Here is a 12,323-nt window from a genome sequence, read left to right as displayed (position 1 = left end):
GAGCTCTACATACGCTTGTCTCGTTTCAGTTAATCTTGGAAAATCCTCCCCTTACACGAGAGAACATCCCCGGGCCCCCACCTCAGGGCGCTTGGAAGGTGCTGGCCGGGATGTCCGAGCTGGGGTACGGAGCTGCTGCGGCTCACGGCGGGCACGGGCCGACCCGCCACGGTCCACACGGCCACTGGCCCCGGTCGCCCGTCAGCGCCTGCGCCCGTAACAAGCCACCTGCCCCCTGACATCCCCGTGGCCAAGGGCACCCTGCTCCCCTAAACTCCGCCTGCCAGGACAGGGAAGGACTTTACGATACAAATGTGAGTTGGTGCCTCAATGACTTCTGCCCCAGTGCTGGGCAGCCCGGGACCCCTTCCTCCTCCCGTGACCTCCTCCACCCCCCTCCCGCCCCACGATTCTGTGAGCCGGAGACACGTCAGAAAGCCTGGAGGTTCGGCAAACGTCGGGATCCTTTCTGCTCCGTGGAACGTGGCCTGGAGCCAGCAGGTCCTTGGTCAGGAACCTTCAGTGGCTCCCTGGGCACACCACGGTGAGCCCAAGCTCCTGTGTCTGGCTGTCAAGGATTCCTTGGGGATGTAGAGGGACTGCTTACAACGGCCCATCTGAATATGCCCACGTCTGTGGTTCCACCCACCGCCCACCTAGAGGGACACTCTGGGCCCCCCACTCGGCTGGGAGCTGTGCAAGCGCCGTGCCCCTGGCTCGGTGTGGTTATGAGCCCCTCTCGCAGGGGCAGTGGCTTCCTTCCCCCCACCCCACCTCCAACACACATTGTGCTACTTTCTGCTTGTCTCCCAAGCCCCCCAGGCCATCCCGGGTCCCAGGCGCTCCCTAGATCTTGCCGGACCTTGTTCTGACAGCCTGAGGACAGCGGGACCTCCACGTAAAGGAAGTGGTGGAGCGGGGACGCCGTTCCGAGGGGGAGCGTGGCAAAGTCCGTGTGTCTGCACAGAGAGAGCTGGAAGGGATTCTCCTTCCTCTCGCTGAAAATCAGAAAGACGCTAACGCTAACGGTGAGCTCAAAAAATGCGAGGGTATTTGTGCTCCATGCAATGTAATTGGAAAAGGAAACGTAGACAGGTTTTTTTTTTAACTAGAAGGTTTGTGGGGAGGCCGATGCGTGTGCTCTCCTTACCACAGTTGGATGTGGGGCCGTGACATTTCAAGGCTTGTGGGCATAGATCCTGCAGCAGGGAGTGGGGACGGGGTGACTTGCCCATCAGCAGGCGTTGGTAGAGCCTGGAGATGTTTTGGGTTGTCCCAGTTCGGGCGCGGGATGCCGGCGTCCCCCGGGTAGAGGCCGGTGCTGCTGCTCAGGACTGACCCCCGATGAAGAATAACTGGGCCCAAATGTCAATGGTGCAGACGCTGAGAAACCTGCCCCAGAACCACGATTTCCATGCTCACCTCATCAGCAGACCCTCCTGAGGCATATTTATTTATTATTATTATTATTTTAAAAGACTTTATTTATTTATTCATGAGAAACACACACAGGGAGAGGCAGAGACACAGGCAGAGGGAGAACAGGCTCCCTGCGGGGAGCCTGATGCGGGATTCGATCTCGGGACCCCAGGGTCACATCCTGGGCCGAAAGCAGACGCTCCACCCGTGAGCCACCCTCACGAGGCATTTGTAAATAAGAAGCGTCCCAACCTGGGCATAATGAATCTGAATTCCCAGGAATGGGGCCTGCCCAAGGACTTCCAAGCTTCCAGGGTTGACGGGGGGCACATTCATGCTTCTCCTGTTGGACCTGGGCTAGACCGCGTGGAAGGGCCTTGTCCCTGGTCAGCGGAGGCCTTGGGGCCGATGTCCTGCTTCCTGGGATAGGCTATCCTGACGCCACTGAAGTTGGGGGACAGTCACGCCCCCTCCCTCCCGCCGCTACCAGGATGCCCATGCCCCTGGGGACAGAGCCTGCCGGCACCGTGTGGCGGAGTGGCCCGTGGTGCGCTGGGTGCCTGCCGGGAGGACGCAGGAGGGTTTCGGAAGGGGGAACCGGGCCACGTAGCGCTGGTGGCTGAGGCGCGGCTTTAGTTGGTCCTGTGGGGGCCCCAGAGCTCAGTGGGGCCCAGGCCTGTCCCATCTTGGAACAGGCCAAGGGGCTTTCGTGCCCCTGCCACCCGCCACCCACCGTCTCTGGCCTCGGCCCAAGGCCAACTGCACACATCTCCTCCCAGCTCCGAGCTCAGCGACTTCACGTTGGCCAAAGGGGATCCCGTTTACCCCCAGGAATCGGCAAATGCGACCCTCGGGGACTTTTTCCCTCGAACCTCTGTTCCAGCACTCCACTGCAGGGAGGGTGTGATTCCCAGGCGGGGGCTTTAAGAACCACCCAAGGCAAGCACCAGAGAAGGTTCAGGAAGGTGTTGTTGGGTGAAGCCCCCGTGGGCCTGGCGGGATGGGCAGGCCTAACTGGAGACTGTATCCCAGCTGCTCGGGCCCCAGCATTGGCGCGACACACGTCCCCGTCCTGGCCGTTGCAGGGAGGCTGGCCTCCTCCTGCCAAGTAGCTCGGCTGCCTTTTGGGGAGGCAAGCGCATGCCTTTCCGAAACAGGGCTTGTGGATTGGAGCCGACACCGGCCTGGCGCCTGCAGCCCGAGCCACAGTCCTGCAAGAGGCCCCGCCATCTGCCGAGCGCCCCCGCGGGGTGTGGGTGGCCTCCCGCTCCCCGGCCTCCCGCCCACAGCAGCCTGCACCCCTGGGAACAGTCCACCTTCACCCCGGGCGGGTCGGGGCAGGTATCCTGAGAGCTTTTCTCCCTTTCCCCTGTGCACGGACCCCCCTCCGAGTGTGGCTGGGCTTGGCGACAGGCTGTGACGATGAGGACGGGGACGCTGTGGCTGCAGGCTTCTTCAGCTGGGCCCGGGACTGCGCTCAGCCACCTGCCTGGCGAAGGGGATTCTCCATGTGATGCAGGAAAGAGCAGAGGAAGAGCAGGAAAAGGGGGCGTCTGGGTGGCTCAGTCGGGTAAACATCTGCCTTCGGCTCAGGTCAGGACCTAGGGGTCCTGGGATCGAGCCCCGCACCGGGCTCCTCAGTCAGCGGGGAGTCTGCTCCAGGCTCTCCTCCCTCTCCCTCTGCCCCTGCCCCCCTGCTCATGCTCTCTCACTCTCTCTTTCAAATACATTCTTTAAAAAGTCTTCAAAAACAAAATTTAATTTAAAAAAAAGCAGGGGATTCCTGGGTGGCTCAGTGGTTTGGCGCCTGCCTTTGGCCCAGGGCACCATCCTGGAGTCCCAGGATCGAGTCCCATGTCGGGCTCCCAGTATGGAGCCTGCTTCTCCCTCCTCCTGTGTCTCTGCCTCTCTCTCTATATATGTCTATCATGAATAAATAAATAAATAAATATTTAAAAAAATAAAAAATAAATAAAAAAAGCAGAAAAGTCAGAACCCCTGGGTTTGAAGTGTTCTCACCAGCCCCCTGGTGCCCCCTCCGTGCAAAGCCAGCAGTGGAGAAGGGCGTGCGCGGGATGGCGGGAAGAGAAGCCACGTGCCGTCTCACACCCACGGGGACGGCCATCCTCAGACAGGCAACGCGAGTGTCATCGAGCTTGTGGGGAAAATGGGACACGTGCACGTTGCTGGTGGAACGGAAAACGGTGTGGTCGCTTCGGAAAAAGGCATTTCCTCCAGAAGCTAAGCAGAGTCCCCGTGTGACCCAGCCATTGCACCTCCCATGGATACACCCGAAAGGATCGCAAACATTTGTTCATAAAAAAAAAAACAAAAATCCACGTGTGTACATGAGTGTTCACGGCAGCCAAAGAGTGGAAGCCTCCAAGCGTCTGTCCCGTGAGGAGCCACGGAACACAGTGCGGCGTAGCCGCGCGGCGGATTATTACTGAGCCCTGAAGAGGGAGCGCGGCCACGTGCGCTGGGCCACTGCGCTGGCTGGCTCGGCACCAGCAGGAGCCAGGAGTCCTCCCCCAGGGACGGGACACCGGCCCACCGGCCCGATGGTGACATGTCAGAAGTGGGGCTCTCAGGGCCTGGAGAGGAGCCCCCGAGTCGGGGGACATGTGTGGCCGTCCCAGAACGACAGGGAAGCTTGGTCCTCGGAAGCCCCCTCAGTGAGGGCTCTAAGAGGGGAGGCAGGGCGCCCCGTCGGTGTCGGCCCGCGCGGCCAGCTCGCACGCAGGCGCTGCATCCCGGGGACCGGCCCCACCTGCCGGGAGCCCTGTGCAGGCTGCTCCTCCCCTAGGGCAGGGGCTCGGGCACGGCCCCGGGGTCTAGCCGGGGACCCTTCTCCGGGTCCCCTCACCCTGAGCCGGCCTCCGCTCCGGGCCCCCCATGGACCCCCACTTCTTGGCTGGCTAACTCGTTGCCTTCACTGTGATCGCTGTTTCTCTGCCAGTGAGGTGCTTGAAGTCAGAGGCTGGGTCTGCACTGGCCGCTGTGTGACGGCGCCCGGGCCGGGGTAAGGACTCAAAGAGGCTGCGCGCGTGGACATGCACACGTGAGCAGGTGAATGGGCACCTGAGTCCCAAGTGAGAAGCATCCAGGACAAGGAGGGTTTACGCAGGGTGGGGGGAAATGAGGAGAAATTGCAGACACACACAACCTCCCTGGAACTGGTTCGAGGGGTGTCTACATCCCCCTCGGGCTTCTGTGCTGGGGCCTGGGGGCCCCAGGGGAGGGAGTCAGAGCGGAGGCCAGAAATCATCCAGGCACTTAGTCGCATGCAGCACCCATAAGGAGAGCTCTCCCCCACAAGCATGCAGGCACGTTAGAAGATTCCGGATTAGAAGGAGAATAAGCTCTTAAAGGAAGCTCAACAAAGGGACAGACTGACCTCCACGGACAGCAAATCTTTGGAAAATCCAATAACCTGACTGGTGCACAGTCTCCTCCCTCTAGAGGCAGGTGGCGGTCAAGGACAGGTGAAGAGCATCCCCCGCTCGCCATCGCTGGGTTTTAAGCCCTTCTTGCAGGGAAAGCCTGTCCAAGTAATTAACGGAAGTAATTAGGGGTCAGATGGTCACGGATGGAGATCACTCCGTATCCAGCCGCTGATGCCAAGGCTGGCAGGGCCAAGGAGAGGAGAGCAAGGGGGCGGGGGACTCAGAGCGGGGAGGAGGGAAGAGGAGGCGGCCGCCAGATCCTCACAGGACACGGCAATCTGACAGTCTGACCAGGGCTTGTTTTCCAGGGGCTCCCAGACAAAAGGCAAGGTGCCAGGTCTGGGGGTTGCATCTGTAATCAGCAGCCGGCCCCGGGACACAGGGGAAGGCTCCTGAGCTACCAGATGGGCAGCTGCTAAGGAAGGAAACACGACGAGTGGTCCCTGACATGGCTGCAGCCCTGGGCTTGGAACGCTGCCCCCTTCAAGGTGAAGAGGCATTTTCCTTTAAGATGCTCTGTATATCTTGTAAATCCTCTCTTGCTTATATCCCTCACACATTATGCGTGGCTTTCAAGTCCTTGGAAAGGGTAGAAAAATGTTTATCCACCCATCCATCCATCCATCCACCCGTCCATCCAACCACTCATCCATCCATCCATCTATCCACCCATCCATCCACTCCTCCATCCACCCTTCCATCCACCCATCCACTCATCCATCTACCCGTCCAGCCATCCATCTATTCACCCACCCATCCACCCACCCATCCATCCACTCATCCATCCATCCATCCATCCATCCATCCATCCATCCATCCACTCATCCATCTACTCATCCATCCATCCATCCACCCATCCACCCACCCATCCACCAACTCATCCATCCACCCATCCACCCATCCATCCACTCATCCATCCATCTACCCACTCGCCTGCTCACTCATCCATCTGCCTGCCTACCTGTCCACCCACCTATCTATCCACTTCACAAATATTTATCAGGCTCTTGCCAAAGCCCACAACAGGTTTAGGTTCTGGGCATAAACAAGACAAGCATGGACCTCGTTTTGCAGGTATAATCATGAGACGAGCAAACAGAGCAAACAGACAAGCAAACAAAACCCCAGAAGCCCACACAGCAATGAGTACTCTAAAGAGAACAAAACAGGGTGATGGGCATTAGAGGCGGACAGGGGAGGCTTCTGTAGCTGGGATGGGCAGGGCAGGCCTCCCTGAGGAGGTGACCTTTGGGCTGAGATCAGAATGACAAGGGGGAGCAAAGGTCTGGAGGAAGAGCATGTCAAGTGGAGGGGACAGCCGGCTGCAAGGGCTCGGAGTCTGTAGCAAGCGAGGCCCGCATGCCGAGGGGAGGGGGCAGGAGCAGGCGGGTGAAGGCCAGGACCCCTCACAGCAGGTCACCCAGGCCGGGGCCAGCCACGGGAGCAGAGGCCCCACCCGGTCGCCTTCCCAACACTCAGGGAGAGTGTGGATGCGATTCACATACCCGGACACTTCCCTACGCGCTCGGTGCTCCAGCAATACCGGCCCAAGTCTCCTGTTAGAACCACATCAGTGGCCGCTGTCAGGTGCAACGGGCTGGCTGGGCCCCCCGGCCTGGACCAGGGAGAGAGGGCGCGTTCCCTGTTCCAGCGACATGTGCGGGTTCCTGTCTGCTGGGCCTGCTCAGAGGTGGGTGTTTAGTGATGGGGAGCAGCTGGGTCTGACCTCCTGCAGCTGACAGTCTCCAGGGCCTCTCCGGAGGCAGAGGGCTCCGTGGGGCAGGGGGATGCGTCCAAGGTGCCAGCGTGCAGCCCGGGGCGGGCACCTCTTGCCCTGCATCTCTTGCCTTCCCGGGCGGCTTGCAAGAGTGTGGAGTGTAGAGAGCGCGTGGCTCCCTGCCTTGGCAGATCCAGCAGCCCCCCAGCAATCAGGGAGGAGCAGAGGCGCTGAACGTCCCTGCCTGTCCCACTGGAGCCTCATCTGCTCCAAGAGGTGGCTCGTTGCCGCGGCTATGGTGGCGGTGTCCCTGCCTGGGGAATCAGTCTGCTCCTGTTGATAAACCCGATAAACCAGAGGGGAGGGCGGCCTGATGAAAGGGAGGGCCCAGAGTTCAAGGAGGAAGCCCAAGAGGTGGGGAAGTTGGGAGGCTCTTGGGGGATGGGTCTCTATGCCTGGCCTAGGGACTGGTCTGACCCCGTGGCGGGGCATCGTCCCGTGTCCAGGAGAAACACACCGTGGCTCTGTGGGCTGACCGAGGGCTGTAGGGAAGGTGGCCCGTGAGGACCTGCAGGGACAGGAGCGGGAGTGAGCCCCCGGGCAGGGCACCGATCATGGGGGAGGCGGGCGGAGGCCGCACAGCCCGGGCCGGGGGTGAGCCCCCAGCAGGCAGGCAGGACGCCCAGCGGGTGCCAGTTCACGGTGGGCCTGGAGCCTGAGAGAGACTCTCCATCCTCAGAGACGGTGTCTGTGGGCTGGGGGGCTGGGGGGGGCAGGGGACGCCTTCACTGATTTGCAGACACGCAGGCGGGCTCCAGCGGGACAGCAGGTTTGAGGGAACTTTCACGCGGTCCAGTCTCCAGCGGACGCCCGCGGACACGCAGCTCGTACACGTAGAAGTGGCCCCTGACTTTCACGCGGACTCGCGAGCAGGGGGGCTGGCGGCTGGTTACAAACGGGGGACGAGGACAGTGGGGCTCCCTGGTAAGGCGCCAGCGGTCTGCAGACTGCAGACCTTGGCTCCCGGGACCCAGGGCTGGGATCCGGCCCTGACTCTGTAGTTCTCTTGGGACGGCCCCCCCCTCCCAGTCCTGTGCACCCGTGAGAGCTCAGGGAGGCGCCCCTGGGATTCTAGGGAAGGGGGAAGGGACGCTGTGTGCGGGGCCACTATCTCATTGCTTCTCATCAGCTTTGCCAAGAGGCGTTACTCTGCTCGCGGGGGGCGGGTGGCTCCAGAGGGTCCACGGCGCGGCCAAGGGCATTGGCTACAAGGGCCGAGAGGACAGACGCTCCATCGGAGGGCTACCCCCCCCCACCCTGAGGGCTCCTTTGGAGACCGGAGGACACATGGGGGCTTCCCTCTCATTATTTCGTGAAAGGCCTGGATGGAGATGGTGGGATCCTCCTGAGCCGCACGCCTCGGAGCAGTGAATCCCGGTAACCGCCTCCCCGCTCGGATGCACCAACCCAACTCCAGGCAGCGAACGAGCTCTTGGCCAAGGGTCCTGAACGCCGGTAGGAGGTTTCACCCAAAAGCACACTGTGTTTTTCCCAGGGCCAGAGTACAAGAGCTCACACCTCGGAAAGGTGTGTTTTCCAGAAGTGGATCGCCTTCGCAAAAAGGAGGAGAGTGCTCTTTTTCATTTTTTTAAAAACCTTTCCCCAGACAAACAATCGCAAGTCTGGATGCGTGTTTATTAGCCCGGAGTCTTAGAGAACAAAGCCACGTTGTTGGCGGGAAGGAGACCCCCAGGGGTCTGCTTTGGGGTGGTTTTACCCTACGGGCTTCAATAGAGCACTTTTTGCAAATAATTAATTGCTTACCCCTCAAGGCTACTGGGGGCCGCTAAAAAGGAGTTTACGGCCAAGGCCCAGGGCTGGTGGTGGCGGGACACTAAGGCCTCGTGGAGACTTGATGCGCTCCAGGGTCCGGTTCCATTTAACGGCTCGGAAAGAACACCGGCGCCCCAGCCACTGTCGGAATCTAGAGTTCGCGCCTGTAACTTCGGCCACCTGAGCCTGTGGGGACACTGCAGGGCTGAGGGAAAGCAGAGGGGGAGCCTGAAGCGTGGATGTTCCGTGCAAAGGCTCCTCTGACGCCGGTGAAAGCAACCGGGGTGCCCGCATTTTTCACGTTTTCTGTATAAAGGCCCGTACGGATGAGCCCCGCAGAGCAGAAGCAGCGTCGGGCCCTAGGGCCAGAGCCGGGGCTCGTGGCCGCCCCTCGTCCCTGCTGTCGTACCCAGGCCCACCTGACAATCCACGAGGCCAGGACAAGGGCAGAATACACTTGGCACACCCACACCATGCGAAGTCCTAGGTGAAGATGATCTGCGGAAGGACCTGTCCCCCCAGCTGCCCTGACAGAAATACCTTCCTAATGGAAGCCCACCCTCCACGGAGTCTCGCGTCCCTGGAAATCTGCACCAGATGTGGCATCTAACACCTCCTCCCTTCTCTTCCCCGCTCTGGCTCCTTCCTGAGCCGCCAGGGCTCCCGTGCACGCGTATGTAGGACGTTCCCGCATACCCAACCTCTAGCCACACCCCCGCCAACCTCTACTGCCCGGCCAGTCTGTCCGTCCTGGAGGAGGGATGGTGGGCATATGCCTCATTTGATGTCCTTTGTGCAGGGCATTCTGGGGTCCTCAGTACCCGGAGAATGTTCTAGAAGAGGGCAGCGGTTCTGAGTGAGTATGTACCCTGGGCCCCATACGCTAGGCTCTTCATCCCAGTGGGCTAGAGCCTAGCGTATGGGGCCCAAAGCGCACACAGAGCACGCACAGCTAGAGGAAGGCTGCGATAGGGCCCCAAACAGGCCCCTTGCCTCGGGTCAAGGCTGCACTGGTGGTACCCGCGGTCGTCCTGATAGGGTGAATTCATCTGTGATGCTGCCTCTGCTCAGCAGACATGAAGGAGAGCAAGGCAAGGGGACAGGTGGTTGGACTCTCCTGAAGGGGTCGGAGGCATTGGGTTTGAGTCTCAAAATAACTTCATCCTGGGTGCACCCAGCAAGTGCAGGCTGTTTCTCCGGGGGCCCAGCACACAGCTCCAGGTGCCGCCCGTGCCGCCCGTGCCACGCCTCTCTTGCTGGCCGGAGCGGGGGATGCAGCTGCGGTGGAAGGAGCACCTGTGGCCAAATCCCACCCCCTTCCTGGCAGTGTCCCACCAAGCGCGTTACGCCCAGGACCAAGCCAGTTCTCTCAACGGACACACGGAGACGATGGATCTATAAAAAGGAGGTGACCGTGGTGCCTGTCTGTGACAGTTTGCTTCATGGGGCAAGTTGGCTGGGCCACGGGGCCCAGACATGCGGTGGAGCATGATGCTGGATCGTCCTCAGGGTGTTTTTAGATCAGATCGTTTAGATCGGTGCACGCTGGGTAAAGCAGGTCGCCCAGTCGTAACGTAGCGTCATGGAATCAGCCGAAGGCCTTAATGAAACCAAAGCCTGACGTCCTCCAAGCAAGAGGGAATGGTTGAGGGCGCAGCCCCCAGACCCGAACTGCAGGAGGACTCTTCCCTGGGTCTCCAGCCCGCCCGCCCTGAAGCTCTTGGACTCACAAGCCCCCACAATCTCATGAACCAATTCCTTAGAATACGTCTATCACATCCCGTCGGCTCTGTTTCTCGGGGGAACCCGGACGAGTACACGGCCCTAGAGGGTAAGTCGTGTAGCCGGTGTGGCCCAGCATCTAGCACGGAGAGGGTCCTCCGTGCGCATGAACTGCTATGGTAACCTGGAGCATGGGCTCTCGCTCTGCGTGTCCTGTCCCCCACCCTGGGCCTCAGTGACCTTATCTGTAAGGCTGGGGTAAGAGCAGCTGTCACCTGGACTTACGAGGATGCTTAAAAAGAGCTCGTGTTCATGAGTTTCTGGTATGGTGCGTGGAACTCACTGGTTTGCTCTTTTAACCAATAGGCATCTGGGTCGTGTCACGACGGCACCCATGTGGCCCGGTCCTGGCGCGCGGGGAGCTCATGCTCCAGGCCAGAGAGGAAGACCAGAAGCACATAACCCAAAGGGCGGGATAATCTCACATCACGTGCTAATGAGGACACTCTGAGGAGGTGACGTCTGAGACTCAGTGACACGTGTGGAGATGGAGAGGGGCATTCCCGGTGCCGAGGAGGCCGTCAGGCGGTAGGTAGTGTCGTCCTTGTTGTTGGTTACAACTTGAGACCCCACAGCAGCTCAGGAAGCACTAAACCACCGCCTGCTGTGGCATTTCCCCAGCGGAGCCCCGGCTCCTGGGCTTGGATGTCCCTCCTGTCCCCAGCATCCTGAGGGTTTCAAGGGCTTTATGTCCAGACAGTGACTGTCTCAACTGGCCATATTTTAAAGCTCTTCTTCCTCAGAGTCATGCTCCTTCCAAAGCTCAGGGGTGCAGCCGGCAGAAATGGGGGTTGACTGGCGCCCATCGAGCCCCGGGCTGCTCCCACCCACTCCCTCGTTCACTCAGTGAATGACCTCATGCTGTGCAGGGCTTGTTTCTAAGGAAACGGCTGAGTCCACTCTCTCTAAGGCATGAAGTGGACTCATCAGGTGGGAATCCACCCCCTGCGACCTCTTAGAACGAGGCTGTGGTCCTAATTGCACAGCTGGGGGCACCGTTTCCCTAGGGGGCTCGACTGGATGCAGGGCCTTTAGTGGTGTCCCTCGTGGGGTGCTCCTGGGGTGGGGATCCGACCCCGTGACAATGGGCAGCGCTTCGGACCCCAAAGCTCAGTGCGCCTGCAGCCAGGCTGGGGAGGTGCTGATGCGAGAGTGTCTTGTGTCTCAAACTCTCAGCCTCTGAGCCCTCGCCTCCCCCGATCCCCCGGCCCGACCAGGTCTTTTCCACAGTCCCCCTCCGGGGGCTCACTGGGCGGAAAACCTTCTCCGCGAGCCTCCTTCACAGGAAGGTACCCACGGTGGCTGGAACCTCAGGCCGCTTTCCCAGGCGGCCACCACCAGGCAGCTCACTATTTCTCAAGGGAAGTGCTACCTGCCCAGAGGGGGGCCCACAGAGGTGGCTCCTCCGGTGCTGAGGTGCCACGGAACGTGGCGAAGATGCCCACCTCCCCACCTGCCCTGTGACTGTGACAAGACAGCTCCCTGAACTAAGGGTCTCCTCCCCGGGAGCCAACGAGGCCGGAGGCCAGAAGGGGGGACTGGGTCTCCTCGGGGGTGGAGGGGGAAGAGGAGTAGAGAGGGTAGGAGAGGAAAAGAAGGGGGACAGGAGGCGAGACTCAGCTTGAAGCCACTCGCTGAGGCCTGCCCTGACGTGAGGGTTCGTTCTGTGCATCAGCTTGCCGGGCTCCAGGGTGCCCGGATACGTGGTTAAACGTTATTCCCGGGTGTGGCCATAGGCGTATCTCTGGATGACAACAGCGTGACGAGCTGTAGACTGAGGAGCGTGTCGTCCCCAGTGTGGGTGGGCCGTGTCTAATCTGTCGGGGGCTGAAGAGAACAAAAAGGGGAAGGAAGGGAGAATTATTCCCCACACCTTTCCCTGTCGGCCTGGCCGCTTGGGCGGAGTCCTCCCCTGCCCTCGGACTGGAACTCAGCCTACCGGCCCTCTTGGTTCTCAGGCCTTTGGACTCAGACTGGAGCTACACCACTGGGTCTCCTCGGGTCTCCAGCTGGCCAACTGCAAATAGTGGGACTTCTCAGCTTCCATACTCGTGGGAACCTATTCCTTATAACCTAGATGGATGGATGGGTGGGTGGGTGGATGGTTGGATGGGTGGATGGTTAGG

Source organism: Canis lupus, chromosome 2, assembly GCF_011100685.1.
Source record: "Canis lupus familiaris isolate Mischka breed German Shepherd chromosome 2, alternate assembly UU_Cfam_GSD_1.0, whole genome shotgun sequence".
Classification (NCBI taxonomy): Eukaryota; Metazoa; Chordata; class Mammalia; order Carnivora; family Canidae; genus Canis; species Canis lupus.
Note: the sequence above shows the minus strand (reverse complement) of the source record.